Consider the following 20,976-nt stretch of genomic DNA (forward strand, 5'->3'; position numbering starts at 1 on the left):
CCCAAAACCTCTATTAGAGAACTCCTACAGCTGATAAACTTCAGCAAAGTGGCTGGCTACAAAATCAACTCAAGCAAATCAGTAACCTTTATATACTTAAAGGATAAGCAGGCTGAGAAAGAAGTTAGGGAAATGACACCCTTCACAATAGCCACAAACAGTATAAAATATCTTGGTGTGACTCTAACCAAACAAGTGAAAGACCTATATAACACTTTCGTTTTCTGATGCTTTCTGTTTTAGGCATCTCTTATGGACTTACAGTAAAGCTAAAGCGATTTCTATCTTTGCTTCTAATGACTTAGGGTCCATGGATGTATAATGTTGAAATGAATTCAGGACCCTCCCTAAATTTCTTTTATTGTCTAGTATCACACATTATGGCCAAATTTGTTGGCCAATTCTTGATCTTAGAGCATAAGCTATTGGTGTTCTATTCAGGAACTTTTGCCCTGTGCCCATGTCCTCAAGGGTCTTCCCCAGTTTCTTTTCTATTAGTTTCAGTGTGTCAGGTTTTATGTGGAGGTCCTTGATCCATTTGGACTTGAGCTTAGTACAAGGAGATAAGAATGGATCGATTCACATTCTTCTGCACTCTGACCTCCAGTTGAACCAGCACCATTTGTTGAAAAGACTATCTTTTTTCCACTGGATGCTTTCAGCTCCTCTGTCGAAGATCAAGTGACCATAGGTGTGTTGGTTCATTTCTGGGTCTTCAATCCTATTCCACTGATCCGCTTGCCTGACATTGTACCAATACCATGCAGTTTTTATCACTATTGCTCTGTAGTAAAGTTTAAAGTCTGGGATACTGAATCCCCCTGAAGTTCTTTTACTGTTGAGAATAGTTTTAGGTTTCCTGGGTTTTTTGTTATTCCAGAATGATTTTTTTTAATTAAGCTAAAAGTGGCTCATGAAAACATATGTTGCTAACATGTTTCAGGGAGAAAATGTGTCTATCCAGTTTGCAGTTTAAATGATGTTACACATATCTTACTCCCTATTTTTCATTTATTTTGGTTTTCATTAATTCATTTATTTATTCACTTTACTACCTGATCATATCCTCCCTGTTTATTTCCTCCCAGTCCTTCCCTCTCACCCTTTCCCTCAATTCCTGCTCCCATTCTCCCCAGAGAAATGGAAGTCCCCACTCCCTACCCCACCAGATATCACTCTGCCCTGGATCCCTAAGTTTCCTCAAGACTAAATACATCCTCTCCCACTGAGGTCAGACAAGGCCACCCAGTTAGGGAAAAAGGTTCCAAAGGAAGGCAACAAAGTTCAATAAGAGGCAATCCCAGTTCTGGATTTTAGGGGACCATTAAGGATATTAAGGCACATTAAGACCAAGCTTCACATCTGCTCCATATCTGTAGGAGGCCTAGGTCTGGACCATGCATGCTCTTTGGTTTGTGGTTCAGTCTCCGTGAATTCCAGTAGGTCCAGGTGACCGCTGTAGGTCTCCTTCTGGTATACTTGAAACCATCTTACTCCCTCTATCCTTTTTCATAAGACTCCTTGAATTCTGCCTAATATTTGACTGCGCATATCCATCTTTTCCCATCATGTGCTAGATGAGGCTTCTCACATGACAGTTTTCTAGATTTCTGTCCTCAAGTGAAACCAAGTATCAAAAGTGTCGGAGTTTGGCTCTTTTCCATGGAGTAGGTCTCAAGTTTGTCTAGTCATTGGTTGGCTATTACCTCAACCACTGTTCCATCTTTATCGCTAGATATCTTGTAGGCAGGGAAAATTTGGGATAGAAGGTATTGAGTTTGGGTTGGTGTCTAAGTCAGGGTTTCTATTACAGCACAAAACATCATAACCAATAAGCATATATAGTGTCCCATAAGTTTGGGTATGTTATGTCTTCATTTTCATTAAATCCTACAATGTCTTTAATTTCTTTAATTCTTCCCTGACCAAATTATCATTGAGTAGAGTTATTCATTTTCCATGTGTGTATGGGCTTTCCATTGTTTTTGTTGTTATTGAAGACTAGGTTTAATTTGTGAAGATATGATAGGATACATTGGATCATTTCAATGTTCTTGTATCTGCTGAGGTTTGTTTTGTGACTAATTATATTGGAGAAGGTACCATGAGGTGCTGAGAAGAAGGTATATTTTTATGTTTGGTTCATAACTACTGTTAGTTTCACTGTGTCTCTATTTAGTTTCTGTTTCCCTGATCTGTATATTGGTAAGAGTGCGTTGTTGAAGTCTCCCACTATTATTGTATGAGGTTCAATGTGTGCTTTGAGCTTTATCAAAGTTTCTTTTATGAATGTGGATGCCCTAGCATTTGGGGCATAGATGTTCATAATTGAAAGTATATCTTGGTAGATTTTTTTTCCTTTGATGACTAGTAAATCTCCTTCCACATCTTTTTGATAACTTTTGGTTGAAAGTCAATTTCATTTGATATTAAAATGGCTACTCCAACTTGTTTCTCTGGACCATTTGCTTGGAAACTTTTTCTCCAGCCTTTTACTATGCGGTAGTGTCTGTCTTTGTCACTGAGGTATATTTCCAGTATGCAGTAAAATTCTGGGTCCTCTTTAAGTATCCAGTCTGTTAGTCTATGTCTTTTGATTGGGAATTTATTCCATTGGTATTAAGAGAAGTTAAGGAATGGTGATTGTTGCTTGCTGTTTGTTGTTGTTGTTGTTGTGAGAAGTGGAAATAAGTTTTTGTGGCTATCTTCTTTTAGGTTTGTTGAAAGAATATTATGTTTTTGTTTTTTCTTGGGTGTAGTTCCCCTCCTTTTGTTGGTACTTTATATCTATTATCCTTTGTAGGGATGGAGTGTGGAAAGGTATTGTTTAAATTTGTTTTTGTCATGTAATGTCTTGGATTTACCATTATGTTAACTGAGAATTTTGCTGGATATAGTAGCCGGGACTTGCATTTTTGTTCTCTTAGGGTCTGTATGGCATCTGCCCAGGATCTTCTGTCTTTTAGAGTCTCTGTTGAGAACTGTGTCATAATTGTGATAGGTCTGCCTTATATGTTACTTGACCTTTATTCATTACTGCTTTTAATATTCTTTGTTTTTTGTGCCTTTGATATTTTGATTATTACGAAATGGGAGGAATTTCTTTTCTGGCCTAATCTACTGGGAATTCCATAGGTTTCTTTTCTGTTCATGTGTATCTCCTCTTTCCAGGAGGGATTGGAGTTGTCCCTCCTGTGAGTCTGTGAGCCTGTGGCCTTAGATGTGTCATCACTCCTGAGAGTTCTTTTCTTTCTGGGTGGGATTGGGGTGCAAATAGTTTTGGTGCAGGGTCAACCCTGGAGCACAGATGGAAACAGGAAGGATCCTGTTCCCAGCTGCTACAAAGTTCCTTGGTCATGTGGGCTTTGGGCAACTCCCACTTGAGCCTGGTATTTGGGCAGCAGTGGTGGTCTCACATGTGTTCTTTGGTGTGTCAGCACTCCTGGGAGACCTGCTCTCAAGGGGCAGACTTTGAATTATCATGTTATCAAGTTGGAAAGGAAGAAGTTACATTATGGATGTTCAGGACATGGAAAGATATTGAAAGTTAAATGGAATCCACACAGTGGAAGGAGAGGTGAACAGTAAAGGAAGTGAGTGAAGCTGTCAGGAAGGTAGGAGGGGAGGGGCTGGGAGGAGGAGGAGGAGGAGCAAAGATAGAAAGAGGGAGAGGGAAGATAGAGGAAGAGGAGGCCACATTTGAGAGCATCATTTCAGCTGCCTGGTTGTTTTTTTCAAGCGCATAACTTCATCTAGATACCTAAGCCAGCAAAGGTCTTTTTTCTTATGCTTTCCCAAATTAGATTTAGTTTACTGGGCACTTGGAGAAACCCCGTTGGCACATAGAATGAATGACAGGTGCCCTGCCCTCAGGAGAGAGCAGTATATGCAACCTGACAGTGGTCAATGGTAAGGAAGAGATATTGCCCAAACAGAATGAGGGCACACTCATTGAAGTAGTGGGAAAGAACTTGTGAAGATAGTCTGTGGTATTAAGAAGATACTTCACGGTAAAGTGAGGGATGGGTAGCCCAGCAGTGTCCTGTGGAAATAGAGAAGGAACACTAGATGTATTTTCAAGTTTAACCTGTCCTGAGGTTGTAGCATAGATGTACCATAAGTAGGAAATGAATTTAGTAAGCTAAGCCTACTACATGTCCTTATTCAGGAGCACAGAACACTAGAGCATTGATCTTCAGGAGGTTGATGGTGCTACGGCTCTATAAGGCTGCCCAGCACCATGAAAGGCTCCTTCGTTTCTTATTCTTACACCAGGAATGCTAAAGTCTAAAGTAGTTTCTAATGTATGAAAATCACCTTTACACCATTATAAAGCCAAAAGCTCTTACGTGAAATCTCATAAATCAGAGAGTGTCTATATTCTAAAATAGTACTCAAAACACTACATTTTAATAATTAGTTGTGAAAAGGAGATGGGATTTTTTTCCTTTTCATAGACAGAAATAAGTCTAGGGTATTGGAAGAAGGATGGGGAAGCAGGGAGGGAGGCCTCCAATATGCTGAATAAGGAAGATGCCAATCAAGTGGGATAATCTGAAGTATTGGAGGGCTGAAGAACATTGTGTCCTTGAAGCCTTTATAAAGCAGTCAATAGAGCAAATTCAATAAGTAGTCTAGAGTAATATCAGTGATGATAGTGTACAAATTGCTTAATTACCAACATGAAGAATAAAAAGATGCATATACATGAAATGAGATCAATGGCTTAAGGTAAGCATAACTGTCACATTGGTCAGATGTTGAGCAAACTCGTTTGACTCATTAATTCTGATGGGATATAATAGATTCAGCCTCTCTCACAGACAATATCCTTCTTAGATAAAAGAGGACACACTTCTCAGGAAAGGGCTGTTTAGCTAGCAAGGCCCTTTGTCACCCAGCACCTTACATTCCTCATTAGAAGATTTCTAGTTTATAAAGGACAACCTATTTGAGATAATTTATTTTCACATCCTTGAAGGTTATGACCACAGGTCTCATGCTAAAGCAAGTCCCACATACTAAGGACAGGAGTGTGGAAAGATTGCAGAGAGCCAGGTTTCTAGTTATATATTTAAATCTTTTAAAAGTTTGTGTGTATGTGTGTATGCATATGTAAGCACATGTGCCTGTGCTTGAGCCTGTGGAAGCCAGGTGTTGGAATTCCCAGAGCTGGATTTACAGGTGGTTGAGGGCTGTCTAAGTGGGTGCTGGGAACTGATATCAGGTGTTAGCAAAATCAGAAAGAGCTCTTAAAGCACTGAGTCATCTCTCCAGTCCCATCTGGGTAATGCTTTTGATCTGTTGCCCTGTTGTAAGTAGTTATCATGTCTAAATCCTCAGCAATCTGTGTCACAACCAATGAACTGTATGATCCACCAGAAGCATCCCTTACTGGCAAGTACATAAACCTATTGTGTAGCTTCAGGGAAGGTTTCTCAGAAAGTGAGTGGAGAAGAGATTACTGATCATGTCAGTTCATCCTCCGTTACACTCAATCAAACATGTCTATGTTAAAGATACTTAACATAGACATGACTTCAGCATCCTGGTAAGACCTCAACTTCTGCTCTTGGCTGAGAAGCCAGTGTGTGAGGGAACATCAAATTACATTGAATGCCCTGGTTTCCTAGCCATCACAAGCCTGTTGTTTTTTGTTTGCTTGCATTTGGTTTAGCGGTGGGGATGTTTCTTGCCAATACTTCTCATAAGAGATTCATGACGGTTCATTTTATTAAAACACAACCATTAAATACCAATTTAAGATAATATATTTTGGAATGTGTGAGAGAAATTCCTTATACCTGGTAGGTGACTTACAGTCCCTTGTCAGTAAGATGCTATAATGTGAGTCAGATAAAACAAAGCAAAGCAAAGCAAAATCAAAACTATCCCAATACAGATGCAGACACTCACAGTCAACCATTGGATTGAACCCTGGGGACCTCAATGGAAGACTTTGGTGAAGGATTTAAGGAGCTGAAAAGCATTGCAACCCCATAGGGAGAAAATCAATATCAACTATCCTGACCACCCAGAGCTCCCAGGGACTAAACCATCAATCAAAGAGAACACATGGGTGGGTCCATGGCTCCAGATACATATGTAGCAGAGTCTTTTCTGGCATCAGTGGGAGGGGAAGCTCTTTGTCCTGTGGAGGCTTGATACCTCAGCCTATGGAGATGCTAGAGGTGACAACGAGGAGGGAATGGGTGGGTGGAAGAGCACCCTCATATAGGCAAAGGGGAGGGGGAATAAATGGGGGGTTTATGAAGGGGAAACTGGGAAGGGGGACAACATTTGAAATATAAATAAATAAAATAGCCAATAAAAAAAAGACTATCAGTGCTCAGATGTGTCCCATCCATGCCTTTTGCTTTCAGAAGTCACAGCAGTGTAGTGAGCAAATTTCTGAATTCTATGTGACAAGGGCACTGTCTACATATCAGTAATATTTAAAACTAAGCAAGGAATGTTCTCTTTAGACATCATATTCGCATGAATGTTTCCTTTGCATAAAAGTCTTGGAGATATGTTGGAAGGGCTTGGACAGTAGGATCTTAGGAAAGAGATACTTCTTTAGAAGGGAGTAGAAAATATAAAATTTGGAAAGACTTTCTGAAGTCTTCTTTTGAGAGACCCTGTATCATCCACTTCTTCAAAATGTTCTTATAATCGTACACGAGAGCATTCCACTCATTCTTTCCTCTTTACATTGGCTTCACTTTGAAGAAGGTCCATATCCTTTACAGAATTGTTATTTAACAGTGTCAGTTTACAGATGCCATTGAATCCTTGGTTTAAAACGACTCAACAGATTAATCTGCTCTTTATGTGTAAAGTACAGTTCTTCTGTGTACGTTGTGGTAGAATGTATTATTGTTAATCCATATAGAGAAAAATGTCCTCTCTGAACCCAAAGGCCTAGTGGGAGCTCAGCAACAGTGGGAAAAAAGCTTGTCTTTGCAGCTGTTTTGGAAGGTGCTTGGAGACGGGAAAATGTGAGGAGAGCATACCCTTCCGTGGGCTTCTTCCACTTGTGGACCAAAGAGACTCTATCTGTTTCCCAGATGTCAGTGGACAAACTGACCAGGACTTTAAACCACTGTTTGTTGAAACATTACAGCTAGAAGTACACACAAAACAGAAAACTAAAGACCCTATCCTAGAAGGTCACCAGAAAGCGGCACGTTAGCCTCAAAGAAGGTTATAAAATCACCCATTATAAGCAAGGTCACACCTTATTCAGCAGGTATGAGAGAGGAGAAATGCTATATAAGAATAAGGAGTAACTTGGATCCATTCTGTAAACCAGAACAGTGACTTTACCACACAAAGGACTTGAAAGGTTTTCTGTTGTCTTGGATGAATAAGATGGCCATCTTCTGTATGTGAAGTGCAGGGAGTCTGTGCAAAGAGCCTGGATGGAGCTTTCTAAGGCACCAGCTCTTTATTTCTCTCCCATCCAAAGTCAGGGGTAGGAAGAATGTGGATCCAATGATCTGCTTCTGGAAAACACCATTCGTTCCAGGAAGCCAGAGCAAGTGGAGACTCCCAAGGTGCCATCTATTCTCTGCCTACATGGCCCACTAGGCATGGTGTAGGGCTCTTCTTTGTGGTTCCTAACAAATAGGACTGTGCCAGTCAGAGAGTGTGGCCCACTGCCAGCTCATTCCTGGCTGCGGTGTGCTGTCTTTGGCTGCAGATATTTCCTTTTCCTCCCTAGGCCACTGTATGTCTGAACAAGCAAAGTATGATTACAGCAAATCTCAAAGTTTTCATATTTACATCCCCTTCTGCTACAATGACATGAACAGAGGTCTACACTGTCATCAGTGGCTTCTTACCACTCAAAGTGTTTGTTGTTGTCTAAGGAAAATTTGAAGGTGACTTAAGAAGAATAAAAAAAAATGAAAAAGGATAAAAACAATGTAAGAAGCCGTGCAGGGCAGAGTGCTTGTCTATTATGGCAAAATTGAATTTTTAAAGTTCCACATGCTCAGCAGTTCCCCAGTTTCCAGATTCCAAATAAAGAGAAACCAAGACGAAACTGCTGAAATTCCTTTGACAAAAATCCATCACACTTTCATGATAAACGTGCTGTAAAGCCCAGGGATAAATCCATATACATAAACACAATTAGCACAATATACAGCAAGTTGATAACCAACATCAAATTAAGTTGAAAGAAATGTGAAGCAGTCCACTAATGTCAGGGACAATATAAGGCAGTCCACTAACTCCCTACATATTAAATATAGAATTTCATGGTCTACCTAGAGCTCTAAAATAATGTAAATTGAGAGAAACAAGTTGAAAAGGAAGAAACCACAGAATCTTTATTCACAGAGGGACTTTAGTAGAAACAAAAGACTGTTTAAATTCTACCAAAGCACTGCTATAGCTGATAAACACCTTTTTCCAAGTGGCTAGATAGAAAGTTAATTCAAATAATTCAAAGCACTCCTTTACACAAATGATAATCAGTATAATAAAGAAATTAGGGAAACAACACCCTATAAAAGAGCAAAAATAATATGAAATTTATTGGTGTAACAATCTGAGCAAGCAAAATACCTTCAAGTTTCTGATAAATTAAATTTAAGAAGCCTTTAGAAGACGTAAAGGTTTCATGATCCTGCAATCAGAGGATTAATGTAGTACAAAAAGCCATGTTATCAAAAGCAATGTAGTCATTCAAAGCAATTCCCATTAAATTCTAACAGAATTCTTACAGACCTAGAAGGAGTTATTCTCTACTTAATATGGAAAGAAAACAGTATAGCTAAATTAATCCTCAGTCTTAAGGAAATTGATTAAGGACATGTGTCCAAACTTGTAGCTGGGAAGCCTTTCCAAGGTGTGACTTGGACTGGAAGGCAACTGATCTGTGATTTGTAATATCACAGGGATCCAGGGTGGTTCATGCTGTCCCTGGAAAAAGTGATACTGAAATAACCCGTTAAAATTAAAATTCTAAAGGCTTTCAATTTATCAGTCAGATTTATATCAGTAAGTTCTCAACCCACAAAATGACCATACAATCACATCAAAGCCAATAAATACTGATATAAACTGCTTGGCTAGATTAAACAAATTGTTCTGTAATTATTCATAGATACCTGTAGCTATTTAAAGCCACATAGTTCTGGTTCATCTTTCTCTTCTTCCATCTTCCTTCTCCTTGTGTCTCCCTACTTCTCCCATCACTAAAACTGTCATCCATGGCCCCACAGACTACCTTCTTTATCTACTGCCCCACCACAGTATCTAGCCTTATCTTCTGCGTACTATACCTGCATATAGACAACAATCCAAATTTCTCCCCTTTTATCCAATGATAAGGCTCTTTCCTCTCAAAAAATAAATTGAACACCACTAAACCACTTTGTAATGTATGAAGTGTATGATACACTTACTTAAATATCCAGTCCGTCATTTTTGTCAATTAAAAAGAATACTCTGTTATCTATCCTAATTCTCAAGAGGCTTATAATTCCAAATCTGTTATGACCTGGTTTTCTTGTATACTATTTGCAAACTATCCTCTCAAATATATTCTTTCAATGTTAAATAGTCTGGGTTGTCTATGAGACTATAACTAGTCTTCAATCCCATCGGAAATTCAAAAACAAACAATATTATCTGAAAATATAGGAGGCTTCCAGAACTGAGACAAGCTGTAGAGACAGATGCCTATCTATACAGCCCTTGTATGTCAGGAAGTTGGAGCATCAGTATTCAGCCTACTGGCCCAGGATCATCTGACAGACCTTTGAAACAGGAAATATTAAGGACTAGCTTATTCTGTCTGGGTAGAACTAAGCTCACCTATCCTGTAACTTGTGTCCTCTCATGAATTGTACATGTCTATAGATGAACTGAGGCCATTCTTGCCTACTGCTTTTCTCTCCACAACTGGAACGACTCCATTGATGCTCACTTTTGTTTTTCAATCCAAAAATGGGTGCTGTTAGGAGCAGACGTGTCTCAACAACAAATGAATAAATAACATTAAATAACACATTCTGTGGATTACTGACTTTTTTAAACTATCTGTCTATGTAAGATAATCTGGACTGTTGTCCATTAATTACTCTTAGCTATTTCTAAATAAAATATCTTGCAAATAACCTAGCAAAAAACTCACAGCCAAGAATTTGGATTCTGGCACTTATTTCATATTCATAATCATTTCAGATCAGTTTGTAATGACATTTATAGAAGGACTGGTTCTTACTCTATATTTTTGAAATTTTTGTATTAATAGAACAAATCTATACCAATGAAAACCTTGATTCTGTGTCAAAATAAAGTCTGTATATAAGAAATTATAACTTCTACTTAGTAACTATTATGAAGATTTCTAACAAATGAGATTATGGCTACATAATCAATTCTAGCTATATCTTGTTAAAGTCTGATCATTAATAAATTCCCCAGAAAGACAACCTAAGACTAACCATCTCTAGCCCCCAAGCCCAGGAAACTGTAATGACAACTCTTCATAACTTTTTCCTGCAGAATATGGTTGTTGAGATATACTGAAGTGGGTAAGGGTTAGGGAAAATGAGTAAATTGGTTGGCCTCAAGAAGGCCACACCAACAGTTGCTGTAGTCTCTGATGTCTATGTCCTGACTGGGTCTGGCTGAAAGCTCATGAAATCAGGAGTTGAAGCAGGTCAGTTCAGCATGTCAGACAAAGAAACTCACCAAGCTGTGCATTCTGTAATATACAAATGTTAAATCAAAAGTTTAGTATCATCAAGGTATCTGTATGGATTCTATTAGTCTCGGTAGGGTGTTCAGACTAGTTAGGATAAAATTCTGCTCCAATCATATGTCTTCATTCATGCCATGTGAAGAATGGCACAAATAATCATTACCTGTTTTCATTTTGTTTGATTCTCTTGAATCTAGTTCTTCAGGGGGTCTCCATCTGTCATATCTAATCCATATAAATCTGGAAGTTGTCCAGAGTCTAAACACCTTTTCTAAAAATGCAAAGATAAAACCTTTCTCCCAAATCAGAATATCCTTTAGTCGTCAACCAGGAAAACTTGTACCTTGCCTTCTCTTCCAGAGGGATAATAAAACAACCATAAAACTAATAACCCCACCCATTTTGATAATAAACCAATTCAAAACAAATGAAGTAAACTAAACCAATACTGTATGAGCTTATTTGCAGGCCAGTTCTATTTTGTCATGCCAGGATATTAACCCAAAAATCCTTTAGGAACCCACAATAAAACAATATGAATATCCTGTAGACTATATTATACCATCTATCTGTTATGCTCTTTGTTCAGAGCTACAGTCATTTGTTTTTAATACCTGTTCATAGCTTACAAATATCACTGCTCTCTGCTTGGAGTCAGTGAGCAAGTTTTCCATATACTAGCTCTAAACCACTGGCAAAATGCCCATATGATTCAGTCAAACTCTGTATATAAATCTACCCAAAAAGGAAATAATCCCACCTTTACAAATTCGCAGTTCAATCAATATCTGCCCCAAGAAGTAGGAAGCTTCCATTCTCTGGCTCTCTATGACTCAGAGCAGCATGTATTCCTCCCAGCAGGGGTCTTCAGCACCAGCAAGCAGGAATCTGCCCATTTTATTTGTGTTTAGCTTTCCATACTTGAATTATCATGTGACTCATCCCTGCTACACTTGCCCAGACTAAATTTCTTTTTCTTTCTTTCTTTCTTTCTTTCTTTTGTCAGACCTGTTGGAGTGGTCAACATTTATTGAAGATGCCAAACTACACAATGGAAAATGTGAACAGACCGAATACTTTAGCTGACAAAACAAACCATGGACAGTCTACTGATTCCTTGAAGGCCCATTTGGTGGCTGTAATACTTCCCTTGCTTTTGTTCTTAGATTCCTATGGCGTCATTTCAACCCATAATGTCAGAGACACATTAATTGGATTTATTTTTAATTTTTTTCTTGTCAATTGTCTGAAATTTTCATCTATGACATAGTGTGTCCCATGATCCCAGAGACTCTAGAATGGGCCACAGATAAACAGAAGAACAGAGACAGAGGACAGAGAACTGCCATTTTCAAATCGCCCACTGCTAGGGGACTTGATTGGATACTTCATACAAGTGGTCCAAAGTCAGGCAATAGTCAGAGACATCCTCTGCCCCTATTGTTTCAGGTTCCACATGAAGACCAAGCTGTAGAACTGTTACATTTCTAGGTGGCCTAGGTCTATGCTATGCAAGGACTCTGGCTAGGAATTCAGTCTCAGTGAACATCTATGGGACTCGGTTGTTTGTATCTGTAGGGTTGTTTGGTAGTGTGATTGACATCTCTGGCTCCTTCCATCTTTACTTCCCTCTTCAACAATATTCCCCAAACTCTGTCTAATATTTGGATTTGGGTCTCTGCATCTATTTCCATCAGTAGCTGGATGAAACATCTCAAAGGACACTTATGCTAGTCTCCTGTTTGCAGAATATTATTAATAGTGTTAGAGTTATTTAACTCATTGTAAGAGCTGATCACTTCCTCAACAGAACACTCATATTTCAGGTGCTACATTCAACAATAAATGGGGCCTCATGAAACTGAAAATACTCCTTAAGGAAAAGGATAGCATCAATAGGACAAAATGACAGCCTAAAGAACAGCTTCCTTGTCTATGGGGTCATTAATTTTGGTGTGAAGCTGACTTTCACAATTGGGGACCACTTAGTAAATGTTCTCATCAGGTTCCTCTGTGAACAGCTGCTCCTCTGTGGACAACAGCTGGCAATCCTGTAACAGGAACTGATTAAAAGTTTGTATTTGTTATTGAAGGAATGTAGAAGCAAGAAAACTGAAGCAGGGAGTGAATAATAACACCAGGAAGATGACTAGGAGAGGGGTTATGAAAGGGAGGATCCATTTTCATATTGGGTTTTTGAAAACCCCAGAACTGGAGGACTCTCATTCCCTGAAAGTTGGTATGTCTGATTGTACCTCCAGGATTTTATTTCTCACTATCTTGGATTGGTTGACATAGAAACAGCCTTCTTCTTGGAGAAACAGGAAAAGATTACCTCCTTTAGCTGTTAGGAAATCTAGTCCCTCCCCCATCAGTTCTGAAGCACCACAGCTGCCAAAGAATCGATCTATTTCTTGATATTAAGCAGAGTTTCACACATTTTTTGAAAGCCAATTTCAAACTTGGAAGTGAACTCATTATATTGGATCACAAAATATATTATCGCTGCAATTCTTGATCCAGTTGATCAGAGTGTCACAACCTGAATTGCCCTCTAATGTTGAGCAGCTATCATATCTACAACTGGGATTGCCAGGGACTCATTTCCCTGGATTACTCCTAGTTAAGAGAAAAGGATTACCAATGTGCAAACTCCTGACCTGCTGGTGGGTAGAGGATGATATATCTGAGTGACACATAGAACGGACGTGTTCTGGACGGCAGGGCATTGTGGCAGAGACAATATATCAAGGGTTGGTGTACTATTGTAGTGTAGGTTGCTTAGCCTTCCTATGGAATGTGTCCCAGAGGTCTTAAAACAGTTTGCCACACTAAAAACAAGGCTGGAGGAAAGGTATGGAGTCGTGGCTACATTGGAGTCAGGGCAGCTGACAAAAGGTAAGGTAAGATTACTTGGCAGTATCACTGGAGAGGATATGAGAGGTAATTGTGAATTAGTTCCAGGAGGTACACATAGCCAGCAATCTTTAAATGGACCAGGTCTGGTGACATTAAGGAGTTGCTATGCTGAGGTTAAGGTCTAAAGAAAAGGGCAAAGTGACAAATTAGTGCCATTTATGAGGGGTGATATCAAAGACGCAAGGGTGTCAAATGAATGTTTAATTACGTTCTCTACTTTTCCAATATCTAATGGTTGGACAATTGAGACATATTTTCCCTGATGTGGACATCACTTACTGGGGACCTGGATTAATTTTTTTTTTTTTTACAGTAGCGCTTACCAGCAACTCCTATCTTGAATCCCATGGGTCTTGCATGTTGAAAAAAAATGTCTTGTGGTAAAAGAAATGATTGTTCCGTGATTCCAGCATATCTATCTGGCAAGACTAATATGGGCAGTCTCCATATTTATCTGGCCATTTTTTACAATAATATTTTGTCTGGTCAAAGAGAAAGCAAGTATAGATATCATAATATATGGAGATGGGATAACAGATATAGGGATGATAGCAATTTGGATCAGTTCCTGGCATCCGGCTATGGGGCAGTTCCCTGACACTATTTGGAAAGACTGTTATCTGTAGGGGTTTCTTGAGTCTCAAGTCTCCAGAGGTAAGGGCTACCATGGATGGAAATGAACAGGAGGGTGAGGGTGAGAAACTCATGTCTTATCCAAAGAGGTCAATCTCGCTGTCAGAGTGGATCCCATTTTCTGGGATTAGGGATAATGTGGGTGGTCTTGACATCCTCCGGAGCTTAAGAGAGCATGGTCCCTGCTAGGCGCTGGTAGCACACTCCTTTAATCCCAGCACTTAGGAGGCAGAGGCAGTTTTCTGAGTTCAAGGCCAGCCTGGTCTACAAAGTGAGTTCCAGGACAGCCAGGGCTACACAGAGAAACCCTGTCTCAAACAAAACAAAACAAAACAAAACAAAACAAAACAAAACAAAACAAAACAAAACAGAGAGTATGGTCCCGTCATGATATGCATGAAGAAAAGACATTTTTAGGTGGAGGGATGAAAGGTTTGAGTTGAGACAGGTGGCCCCGATGAGAGAGTCCCTCAAGTTTAGCAGCTGTAGGGGTCACAAAAATTGCCTTAAAAGGGACCTGTGATTTGGGAGAGAGGGGTGAGGGACAATGGTCTGGAGAAAAGAGAAGAACTTGGTCTCCAATGTTGACAGGCAGTTAACAGGAGAAAGTGCGTGGCTAAAGTACATGGTGGTCAGCAAAGTTCCATAAGAGAAAATTGAGGTGACAAAGAAATGGGGTGTGTAGATGGTCTGGGAGGAGAATGTATTTAGGTGAAAGACTGGGAATTAGGACCAGATGTCCATACACAAGGTCAAAGGGTGAGATAGGTTTCTTAGGGAGAGATAATAGTCTGAAAAGAGCCCAAGGTAAGAGTTTTACCCAATCAAGAGAAGTTTCTGTGACAGCTTAGCAAGTGTGTTTTTTTTTTAAAGAGCAGTTTGTTCTTTCTACCTTAACTGAAGATTGAAGGTGCTAGGGAATATAAAAATGCTAGGGGATGTCTAGGACCTTAGGTGAAATTTGAGAAATTTGGGGAGTAAAATCAAGGCCATTGTCTGACTGTAGGGAGGCTAGAAAACCAAATCTGGGGAAGATCTCTCAGATAAGGATATAAGAGACTGAGCCCTATTGTTAGTGGTGGGAAATGCCTCCACCCACTCTGAGAAGGTGTCCACCAAGACAAGGAGGCATTTCGCATGTTTGACAGTGGGTATATGGGTAAAGTCAAGTTGCCAGTCAGTTCCAGGAAGGGAACCTCTCACCTGATGGATAGGAAGAGGGGTGCTGAGATACCTTGAGATAGTCTGACATCTGACAGATTTTGCAATCAGTGATAGATTTTACAAAACTTAAATCGTCAAGAGCAGACTGTAGATGGATCTTAACCAAATAAGACAATGCTTGGCTTCTAGGATGAAAGATTTGGTAAAGATAGGGCAGAGTTTAACGAGTGTCAGGAGGTGAAGGTGGGGAAGTGAGTTGCTGTGTAAGGATCTCCTGAGAATGGTGAGATGAGTCTAGACCCCTAAGGGCTGCAGTGCTAGCTGCCTCATCAGCTTGGTTGTTTCCCTTGGAGACAATTGAATCATCCTTCTGGTGGGATCTGCAGTGGATAATCCCAATAGCTGTGAGGAGATGGAAGGCCTTTAGCATGGCCATAATTTGGTTTGCATTAGTTACTGCTCCTCCTGTGGAAAGTATCCCTAACTCCTTTCAGATAGTAGTATGGGACAGAAGGATATGGAAAGCTCATTTGGAATCAGTGTAGATGTTGAGGTATTGTTCCTGTGCCAGTTGAAAGGCACAGGTAACGGCTATTAGTTCAGCATGTTGATTACTGGTAGGAGCAAAAAGAGCCTGTGCTTCTACCACATTGGTGTCTGACACTATGGCATAACCAGATTTTCTGGCCCCTTCATACAGAAAGGAGCTTCCATCTGTGTTCCAGGTATACATGGCTTGAGGCAATGTGTCCTCCTTTAAAAAGTTCCTCTAAAATTTCAGTGCAGGAGATATAGATAGGGAGTGGCTAGTATTTGGTCAAGGAAGACTATTGGAAATTTTAAGAGTCGGGCATGTTGGAAAGTTGAATGTAGAGTCTTTTATTAGTGCTACCTGAAAATAACGACCCTTGGAGGTGGTAGAGTCTCTAAGTCTTTGTAAGTTCAGAACTGTGAAAGGTTATGAGAAAAGAAGACAGTTATAGGTAATCCCAAATTTAGGCTTTTTTTGTTTTGATTTGGTTTTTTGTTTCTTTGTTTGTTTGGTTGGTTGGTTTTCTTTGTTTTTGACTCTCAAGGTATAGATACAAGGTACACATCCCTGGATGGTTAGACCTAGCTTGTTTGTTTGTTTCCCCAAATATGCTACAGGTACAAAAGAGGGTCCCAGTAGGTGACCCAAGACTCCAAGGGCAAATACCTCTTTTTCAGTTAAATGGAGTGGAAAAAAGATGAGTCAGGTTCCTTTTCCAGGAGATATAAGGCTTAATGAAATTATTTTGAGGCTTTTGAAACAGCTTGGCAACAGGTTTGAGAAGAGGTTCGTGGATGGGGCCTAAAGCTGCCTCATATACGGGGTGAGAAAGGAGGGTAAAGGAAGAAACCCAGGAACATAAAAAGCTAGCCATTCCTAGGAATGATAAAAATCTCTTCCTTTGTAAAAGTAAAGAACTCAAGAAGGTAGAACCCAGAGAACCAAATAACCCCATTAAAAAAATGGGGTACGGAGCTAAACAAAGAATTTTCACATGAAGAACTTCAGAGAGCTGAGAAACACCTTAAGAAATGTTCAACATCATTAATCATTAGGGAAATGCAAATCAAAACAACCCTGAGATTTCACCTCACACCAGTCAGAATGGCTAAGGTCAAAAACTCAGGAGACAGCAGGTGTTGGCGAGGATGTGGAGAAAGAGGAACACTCCTTCACTGCTGGTGGGATTGCAAGATGGTGCAACCACTTTGGAAATCAGTTTGGCTGTTCCTCAGAAAACTGGGCATGACACTTCCTGACGACCCAGTTATACCACTCCTGGGCATATATCCAGAGGATTCTTCAGCATGCAATAAGGACACATGCTCCACTATGTTCATAGCAGCCCTATTTGTAGTAGCCAGAAGCTGGCAAGAACCCAGGTGTCCTTCAACGGAGGAATGGATATAAAAAATGTGGTATATTTACACAATGGAGTACTATTCAGCCATTAGCAACAATTAATTCATGAAATTCTTAGACAAATGGATGGAGCTGGAGAACATCATACTAAGTGAGGTAACCCAGTCTCAAAAGATCAATCATGGTATGCACTCACTGATAAGTGGATATTAGCCTAGAAACTTTGAATACCCAAGACATAATCCACATATTAAATGATGTCCAAAAAGAATGGAGGAGTGGCCCCTGGTTCTGAAAAGACTCAGTGCAAGAGTATAGGTGAATTCCAGAACAGGGAAGCGGGAAGGGGTAGATGGAGGAACAGGGGGAGGGAAGAGGGCTTATGGGACTTGTAGGGAGTGGGGACCCAGAAAAGGGGAAATCATTTGAAATGTAAATTAAAAATATATCAATAAAAAAATAGAGACTGACTCAGATTCTTTGTATCTAAGATAATGCCCTTGTAAACTGAGGTAATAGTCCCAAATAGGTGACCTGAGGAGTGGACAGTTGGATTTTAGAATGTGAGACATTGTAGCCTCAACTCGAAAGGAAATTTAGAAGAGGAGAGTTGTCAGCTTGGCTAATATCTATTGAGGAGCTACAGAGAAGGACATCATCTATATAATGCAAAATCCTAGATTTAGGGAGAGATAAAAAAAGAATAATTCAGAAGCCAGGGCCTGGCCAAACAGGTGTAGGCTATCTCATAATCCCTGAGGTAAGTTAGGTAGAAATCAGTGGGTGTCAGGATCTGTCCAGAAATAGGCGAATATGTTCTATGACTACACATCTAGAAGGATAAATAAAAATGCATCCTTGATATCTAGGACTGAGAAATGGGAAGTTCATGAGGGGATAGTGGAGAGAAGCATATAAGGGTTAGCCATAACAGGATGGATAGGGACCAGGCAAACTCAGGAGAAGAATTAATTCACCTGAGGTCTTGAACCAGGCGATAGGTACCATTAGGTTTCTTAACTGCTAGCATAGGGGTGTTAAAGGGAGAAGAGGTAGGACAAAGAAGTTTTTTTTTTTTTCCTTAAGAGGTCAGAAATGGCCAGGCGGTGGTGGTGCAGGCCTTTAATCCCAGCACTTGGGAGGCAGAGGCAGGCAGATTTCTGATTTCAAGACTGCCCTTGTCTACAGAGTGAGCTCAAGGACAGCCAGGGCTACACAGAGAAACCCTGTCTGGGGGGAAAAAGAGGGGTCAGAAATCATAGGCTTAAGTCTGAGAGAGAGAGAAGAGAGAGAGAGAGAGAGAGAGAGAGAGAGAGAGAGAGAGAGAGAGAGAGAGAGAGAGAATGTTCACTCAGCAAGAAAGGAACATGTACTCTGAGTAAGTTATAGGTAGAGTAAAGCTCAGCACTAATCCATGATGATTGGAGCGACCTGCAGCTGCCACAGCATGAGGGGAGGTGTCTGGAGAGTTTGAGCTAGTAGGCTCTGGGTAGGCTTCTTGGTGAGAAGGAGAAACAGAGGCAGCATTTTGGTTCTCAGCAGCTGCTCAGCAGCTCTTCTGGGTAGCAATTCCCAAAGTCTTTGGTACCAATGTTGTATTAATAACACAGGTGCCATCCAAACAGACCACACCAGGCCAAAGAAGTTCCATCTGGTCAGAGGTTTATTGAAGTGGAAGAGAGAAAAGTTGGCAGCAAAGAAGAGGTGGGGTAGAGAAAGAAAGGTCAGAGGGTAGGCCTTTTATTTGGAGAAACAATCTAGGTAAGGGTGGCAGGTGAGCCTCATAGATTCTGGGAATGTATGGTAATTGCCCATCCCTCCTCTGCACATTTTTCTTTCTCTTCTCTTATCAATATATGCTTAAAATTTAGACTAAAAATCATTAAGACATTTTATTATTTTGGTTCTCTCTTACTTTTCACAGCTTCTTTCCCAATCCTGAGCAGGGATAAGATGAAGCCAAGAGAGACCAGAAGTGCTGAGGGACTCTAACTAGCTACATGTCAAGAAGTTTCTTGAATTTTCATCTTAGGTGTTCAGATAAGTACATAGAATGATAAGGAATTTCTGCTCTTTAGTCTCAATCTATATGGTGCTGAGATAATTGTTATATATTACTACACCCTCTTTAACGGTGTTCACAGATCCAGTGAATGGATATATGAACACTCTATGAAGTGAAGTACATCCAGGCCTTTCTTGAACTGACCCTGGGCATTGGAATTGCTTTGGGAGATCTACATTACTATATAAAAAAGCCAACAAGCAAACCATCACCAAACACATGTACAAACTGGTAAGGTTTTATGCAAAATAGACACATGATTCCTTGAAATTCTGGATTCATGAGAGTGAAACATGAGCCTGAAGAGATGTTGGCTCAGTAATTAAAAAAACCCAGGCTGTTCTTTCATACTACGTGAGTTCAATTCTAGACAACCACCTGATAGCTCACAACCATTGATACAGAGTTCTGATGCCTTTTTCTGAAGTTTAAGCATTCGTGCAAATAGAACAGGGATATACATAAAATACAGGAATAAATGTTATACATTGACAAATTCTTAATTTTCTCCCACTCACCCATGGTGCAGTAGCACAAACTCTGCAGCCCAGAGCACCCTACACTATTTCTCATCAACTGAGCTCAATGGACACACATGAAACTCCTCTACATGCTCTTTTCAGAGAACTACACAATTATCATCCTCATTTTGGTTTATTGGGCCTTTCTTTGTAACATAGAGTCCTTTTTTTTATTTAAAGAGTTCATCAGCTAGGTGTACAGGTATATGTGTATTACGTGGATTCATGCTTGCTAGCCAAGATCCACACAGCGCATAAAAAAGGTTCCTATCGATGAAGGCTGAGTCCCTTTTGAGTGTGACCTGTTTAATTAGAACTGAAATCAAACTTTGGTACACTGCAAAAGCAGCATGTGATCTTAACCTGTGAAGAGCCTCTCAATCTATGGGATGTTTGTTTAATGAATGTCTGAGTATGTTTATTGTGAGCAAATCTTAGCTGAGTCCACTGGTCCCAAGGAACAAGGGCAGACAACCAACATACAGACAGGGAGATAGGTTGTGGAGGATGTCAGAAAGAAGCAGCCTTCATTTGTACCTTAGGTCAGACTAAATGTCCCTGTGTCCTAGTGATATCAAATAACTTTAATCACATTCCCAAGATTGTGAATTGTGACATGCCTTGCCGGGAGCCATCCTCAGAACTCAGTGCCAAGAACTCTCCATACCAGGAGCCATCCCCACCTGGCTCTCAATGCCAGGAGACTTCGATACCAGGAGTCATTCTCACTTAGATCTCCATGCCAAGAACTGTTCCTACATAAATCTCAAAACCCCCTCCCTTTGAAGTTCATCTGTAGATACATTACTATAGCAACCCCTTTCCACTTCACCGCCTCATGACCCCTCTTTTATCATGCCAACATTCCAACATCAATAACTAGCTTTACCAGAAATTATGAGAAACTGTTTCTTAGAAATGATGCCAACCCCCTGAGATTGTTCCCCCCTTTACCCCTCCCAAACCTTGTATGCTTCCCTTTATATTGACTTGTCTGAAAATTAAAGTTTGACAGCTTGATCAGAACTAGACAGGATGTCCGGCCTCTCTCTCTCTT

The sequence above is a fragment of the Apodemus sylvaticus genome, chromosome 11 (assembly GCF_947179515.1).
Source record: "Apodemus sylvaticus chromosome 11, mApoSyl1.1, whole genome shotgun sequence".
Lineage (NCBI taxonomy): Eukaryota > Metazoa > Chordata > Mammalia > Rodentia > Muridae > Apodemus > Apodemus sylvaticus.